This window comes from Chiloscyllium punctatum, chromosome 2 (genome assembly GCF_047496795.1).
Source record: "Chiloscyllium punctatum isolate Juve2018m chromosome 2, sChiPun1.3, whole genome shotgun sequence".
In the NCBI taxonomy this organism is placed as follows: Eukaryota; Metazoa; Chordata; class Chondrichthyes; order Orectolobiformes; family Hemiscylliidae; genus Chiloscyllium; species Chiloscyllium punctatum.
This window is the reverse complement of record NC_092740.1, coordinates 144494756-144501565: the sequence shown is the minus strand read 5'-3', so window position 1 is coordinate 144501565 and position 6810 is coordinate 144494756. Positions and strand designations below refer to the sequence as shown.

At 38.5% G+C, this 6810-nt stretch overlaps 1 long non-coding RNA gene across 3 annotated transcripts in view; it reads right to left on the bottom strand.

The window, feature by feature from the left end:
- The window catches only part of LOC140491353 (uncharacterized), a 197380-nt gene that overhangs the window by 47417 nt on the left and 143153 nt on the right, over window positions 1-6810 (bottom strand). For 2 of the 3 annotated variants that reach the window (XR_011963294.1, XR_011963292.1), the window contains one exon: window positions 1702-1749. The exons of the other annotated variant lie outside the window; for it this stretch is intronic. This is a non-coding gene — a long non-coding RNA (uncharacterized lncRNA). The remainder of the gene's footprint in view (window positions 1-1701; window positions 1750-6810) is intronic. 3 annotated transcript variants of the gene reach the window in all.

The following is a 6810-nucleotide window of genomic DNA, read 5'->3' as shown; positions in this document are numbered from 1 at the left end:
CCTTAGAATAGCAAAATTCAGCACTGGCTCATTGGTAGCTCTCTTGCCTTAGTAACAGAAGGTTGTGATTTTAATTCCCATTCCAGAGAGACCAGTTGTGCTGACACTTCAGCGTTGCACTAAGTGCTGCACTTTCTGGATGAAGTGTGAATGTAATTCCAAAGAACATTATAGTCTGCAAAGCATTTTAAGGTGTTCCAATGTCATGAAAATTATGTGCATGTAAATTATTTTGAGTTTATAATAGTATTTAAAATTAAGGTATTTTGTATGGAATAAATGAGCAATTTCAATGGCATATGGGAAAATAACCAAAGCACAGAAATTTAACAATTGATAAAAAGAACCAGTGAGCAGATATTCATATTTTAAAGTAGCTAGTTATGATTTGGTATGCATTTTCTGAAAAAGTGAAGGAAGCACATTCATTATACTTTTCAAAAGGGCATTAAAATGAAAGGAGAAAAAACTGAAAATATATAGGGAAGGGCCATGAGTGGGTTTAATTGGGTAGCCCTTTCAAGGCAGTTGTGTTGCACCACACTCTGATTTTTATGAAAATGTGTTTAAGTTGAGAGTGGCAACTTTTAGTTCTTTTCTTTTACAGAATTGCAATAATGTGTTGCAGGAAAGATATGCTCTAGAGATTAAATGCAACACTGTTTTAAGGAAGTGAGCAAAAGCTGGGCGGATGGAATGTGAAGCTAAGCATTTTGGCAGGAAGAATCGATGTGAATATTACTTAAATGGAAAAAGATACAAAAAGGTAGAGAAAAGAGGGATGAATCATAAAAATCTACCATCTAAGTTCAGTGTGTGAAAGGGAGGGTAAATGGAATGTTGGCCTTTATTTCAAAAAGAATGGAGTGTAAAAGCAAGGCGATTTTACTAAAACTATACAAGGTGCTTATTCAGAGCACAGCTGGAATAATAAGCAGTTTTTGGCCCTTTATCTGAGAAGTGATATCCTAGTATTGGAGGCAGTCCATAGAAAGTACACTAGGCTGATACCCGGTATGAGGGGACTGATGAAGAACCAATGCCAAAATGTTGGTTCTCCTACTCCTCGGATGCTGCCTGAGCTGCTGTGCTTTTCCAGCGCCACACTCTTGACTCTGATCTTCAGCATCTGCCGTCCTCACTTGCTGCTGGTATGAGGGGACTGTATAACGAGAAGGGGTTGAGTAGATTGGGCCTGTAGACAATAGGTATTTAGAAGACTGAAAGGTGACCTTATTGAAACATTGACAATTCTTAGGGGACTTGACAAAGTGAATGTGGAAAGGTTGTTCCTCCTTGTGAGACAGTCTAACACCAGGGGACACAATCTCAGAATGAGTAGTTGCACATCTGAAAAAGAGGTGAGTAATTTTTTTCAGAGGGTAGTGAGTCTGTGGAATTCTTTACCACAGAGAGCCGCCAAGAATGGGGTGGATGGAAGCTGAAGAGAAACATTATTGCATTGGGGCAGACTCGTGCTGTAAATGCAACCTGGGAAATTGTGCATATTGTTATGGACCAGACCAAACCCCCTCAAAATTTATTAAGACAGTCTAGACCTAACTTTAAGCTTTTGCGTTCCAGATGCAATTCAATTGGTCAAACTACTCAACGTTAACCAAAACACACAACTTTTACACTATGGTTATAATACAAAAATTACAAAGAATTGTGTTATGAAGTTGAAGGCATGTACTGTACCTTTGAGAGGATGAAAGCTGGCACACAACTGTCTTGTCACAGAGTTTGCTGGAAAATTAAAAGATGTAATATTTTGGCAATGACCTAGATATCTGAGTTGTTTTCACAGCAGTTTGAATTTAACCAATCAGTTTAAATTATGCCCCAAGATACTAAAACCCAATCCAATTTGAATTTTACTGTTTTGATAACATCAAACTAACGAGCTGATCTGATATTAAAAAGCAGGCATTTTGGACAGTTAGCTAGAAAGAGCACCATCTGTCATCTGAAAGACTGCTATTCATGACACTCTGTCAAAGGTACCTTTTTTGTATGAAACATCTTTGCCGCAGAACACCAAAGGAAGTTTACAAACAGAGGGAGATCGATACTGGAGACGACAGATGCTGTCTGGTTTTGAAATTGAGTTGCTGGAAATTTAATAGGAGCTCTGTTGGACCAGCATATTGTTAGAGTGGGAGGTAGATAACCAACCTTTGAGAAAGGAGGCTTAGAGTTGTAGGCTTAGAGTTTGTAAATAGTTGTTTAATATTCATTTTAGAGTTAAAGAATAAAATTATTTTTTCTTTTCATAGTGGAACTTAGGTAGTTCTCTGTCACTCATGCTTTAACAGGTTACGAGACAAGGTGAGCTTCTCTGTGTGTTTGGTTTAATTAGTAGAAAGGTTTACTGCTGTGTTGTAACAATTGGCTTAACTAACTCCATTGAAGTGCTTAACAAAATAATGGATATATTAACTACTACTAATTAACTGTTCCAGTACAGTAACATTCCATAAATACACCGTTGGCAAAGGACAATTCAATAAAATTGGATTGTCTCACATGCAGTTGAAGCAGCAGGAAGAGAGCCCCAGCCTTTAGCTGTAACAGAGAGAGGAATAAGAGCTTCCACATCCAACTTCAAGAGACCAGCAACTGCAGAAAGCTAAAGCTAAAAATCCTGGTTCTGTGGGAGCTTGAGCCCACCTATTCAGGCTGCTTCTATTGTTCCAACTTAAAAAAAATCCAAGGTCTCTCAAGTTGTTTACTGTATTGGCCTTGAGCAGTTTGTTTGGACCTCTGTTTGATTTTCCTCTCCCGACGTCCCCAACAAAACCCTTCCACCAACACTCTCGTTCGTTTGGCCGAACTGGTCCTCACCCTTAACAATTTCTCCTTCGAATCCTCCCACTTCCTCCAGATCAGGGGGGTAGCCATGGGCACACGTATGGTTCCCAGCTATGCCTGTCTTTTTGTTGGCTATGTAGAACAGTCGATCTTCTGTAATTACACCGGCACCACTCCCCACCTCTTCCTCCGCTACATTGATGACTGCATTGGCTCCACCTCGTGCTCCCACGAGGAGGTTGAGCAATTCATCACCTTCACCAACCCATTCCACCCTGATCTTAAATTTACCTGGACCATCTCTGACACCTCCTTCCCCTTCCTGGACCTCTCCATCTCCATTAATGACGACCAACTTGACACTGACATTTTTTACAAATCCACCAACTCCCAAAACTACCTGGATTATACCTCCTGAAATTACTCCCAAAATGAGTTTGATTAGTCTTTGAAATGTGGCTTGCGCAACTTTCATACCAAATGGCATGACTTTAACCTGGTACAGTCCATTCGCCATCATGAAAGCCAAAATTTCCTTCGCTCTTTCACATAAAGGTATCTGCCAGTATCCTCTGAGTGAGTCCAGCTTAGAAATATAAGTTGCTTGTCCCTCCTCAATACAGTCTCCCAAACATGGAATAGGATATGAATCAGATTTTATAACTGCATTGACTTTGTGATGGTCCACACATAATTGTTGGGTACCATTTGTTATTGGCATCATTACTGTGGGTGAGCTCCATTTGCTGCAACTCAATTTTATTATATTGTCTTTGAGCATGCGTTCAATGTCTTTTTGAACCTGTGCCAATTTTATTGGCAATGTCTAGAAGGACATTGCTTAATTGGAATAGTATTTCCTATATTTACATCATGCGTAATTAGAATAGTACTTCCTAGCTTAGTCCCATATATCTCCTCATGATTGTAATAAATCTTTAAGATCATTTTGATTTCTTCTGGAAAGTAACTCAATTTATCTCAATTTCTGATAACTTCCTCAATGTCCAATGTAATTTGAGGAATGTCCGATTCAGAATCATCTGAACATGGTTCTTTACCTGCTGTGACCAGTAACATTCTCCTTTTGCTTTCCTTCCCTGTCAAAATAGGTTGTGAGCATATTGACGTGATACACTGAGATTTCTGTGAATAATTACTAAATAATTCACCTCACTCAATTTCCTTTTGACTTGATAAGGGCCACTTAGCCTTGCTTTTCAAGGTTCACCCACCACTGGGCATAACACTAACACTTTATCTCCACTATCGAAAGTATGAATTTTTGATTTCTTATCTGCTTCCTGTTTCATCACATGCTGTGCTACTTTCAAATGCTGTCCAGCCAACTTGCCCAATCTATTTAATCTTTCCCTAAAATTTGACACCTAGTCCAAATATGTGGTCTTTGAACTCCCTGACCTACCAATTTCTCCTTAATTCATTTCAGTGGTCCCCTCCCCTCATAGAATTTCACTTTTGAATGTCATCCAATTATTTGCCACTGATTTTCCTTCAAACAGCTGTAACCAATTCATTTCTTCCAGATCATCTCTCAGACTTGTAAAGTTTGCCTTTCCCCAATTTTGAAACTTTGCTTCTGTTCTATCTTTGTCCATTTTCACAATTATGCGAAATCTAAATGTATTATGATCACTAACTCCAAAGTAGCTATTCTTCAACAGCCTGCCCGGCTTCATTTCCTGAGGCAAAATCTAGAATTGCACCCTGTTTCATTCGACTCGTTACTTCTTGGCTAAAACAGTTCAGGAATTCTGTGCCCTCCGTGACTCTCATAATCTGAGATTGGGTGAATTAAGTTGTGAATCCCTATTGCTTTATTATTTTTTGCACTCAGAAATTTGCCTACATATTTGTCCCTCTACTTCACTCCCACAACTTGGGGGTCTATAACACAAACCCAGCAGTGTGATTGACCCTTCATTTGATCCTTCACTTAATATATAATTCCTCCTCACAGATGGTATTGATTCTTTAACCAATAATACTCCCAGCTTCGGGGCTTTTATGACACAGTGGTAGTATCCCTACCTCTGGGCCATGAGGCCTGGGTTGAAGTACCACAAACTCAAGTGATGTGTAATAACATCTTATAGGTTGATTATTAAAAAATCTACTCCTGTCTTTGAGGACTTCTGTTGTGCAATAGTTGTGTTCCCCAACTCTGAGCCAGAGGCCCTGGGTTTAGCTGCTCCAGAGATGTCATACACATCCGAACAGACTGATTTTAAAAAAAACAGTTGGAATGTTTTTAAAATTTCCTTTTCAATCCTCTCTGAAAACTTTATATCCCAAGATGTTGAGTGGTCATCTTTTCCCCACATTAAGCCAAGTATTATCTTTATAACTAAAAGAGAAAGCAATGCTGTAGTGGTAATCATTTTAAATGGGTATGGTGTAAATAAACATCTGAACCTCGGGCTAATGTTCTGAGACATTGGTTCTGAATTACCAGTTCAGTATGATTACAGTTGATGACCAATGGTGTAATTGGAATTCAATAAAAAGCTAGGCTGATGGTAACCACATAATCACCATCAATTGTTGTTAAAAACCCAAGTGGTTCACTAATGCGCTTTAGGGAAAGGGATCTACCTTCCTTACCTGCTGTGGTCTATGTGTGAATTTGGACCTACAGCAAAGTGGCTAAGACTTCCTGAAGTATAGTCACACTGCAGACTCTGTTCAGGCCTTCATACCCAATTTATATTATACAAGTTGTGTCACTGTAAAGCTGAAGGTACTTAACACCAGTGCCAGCCCTGCAATGTAAATAACCTGCAACTTCTTTAAAACTCAAAGATTTACACATGCCCAACAGCTGTGTGACAATTGATAGATAAGTAAGTTACTGAACCTCAAAGGCCAGATGGGGAAAAGATAAAGAACATCAAATACTTTGGGTTCAGTAAGAACATTAATGGATCATACACATTTCATATAGGAATGATAGGAAATTCACTTAATTCCCATGATAGAAAATGCTGCCCCATTTAGAATTTTTACTTCGAGGGATGACATGATGGAGCAAGAGTGCATGTGATGTTAGGGTGATGTAATTTTAGAAAACATTTCTTTTTGAAAGATTCCACCAGATGGCAGAGTTTGCCACATTGGCTGAACACTTGGAGCATAGACTGCATTTTACACATGATAACAACATTCTAATTGTATATAAACTCAGTGGTAGCACCCTTGCCTCTGAATTGAAAGATAATGGTTTCAAACCAAATTATCTGGAGACTTGAGACAAACAATTTAGCTCAGTCATATTGCAGTGCTTGTAGGAATGTTGTGAGGTCCTGTTGTAATGCAGTTATCTTTTAAATTCCAGAAGAATGTAAATCAAATCCCATCAAACTATTCAAATAAGGGAACTTCTGCTGTTCTGAGTTTATTATTCAACCTGCATCGTTTAAACATTATCTAGCCATTTATCTCACTGCTGTTTGTGGTACCTAGCTTGGTTATTGACGGTTCTATATATAACTTTGAGTGAAGGATTCCTGTGGTGTAGTGGTAAAGTCCCTATCTCTGAGCCAGAAGATCCAGAGTCAACTCTCACTTGTTCCAGAGGTGTGTTAAAATAGCTATATCTTTCAGTTGCTGAAAAGATCAATTCTCTCCTCCCCATGGCTGTACATTTGCCTTGTGTTGTGCTATTGCACAAGAGATGATATTACCAAATGCTGCTTGAAATGCTATTACTATTCTTTGTTAATTAAAGAGATGCCACATGGTCTGTGTCTTTAATGTTAATGCTTGGATATATATTAAAAGATCAAATTGTGCTGCCACAATTTACAGCTTATGGATGACGTTTCCAGAATTGGAATAAGTCTACTACTAAGGCTTTATTATTACAGGGTAATTCTAACAATTATTTTTCTTGACAAGGGTTTAAAACAGTAAAAACGGATATTTCTCCTTAAATAAAAATATAGCCGATAATTTGCTGGCTGAACACATTGATAT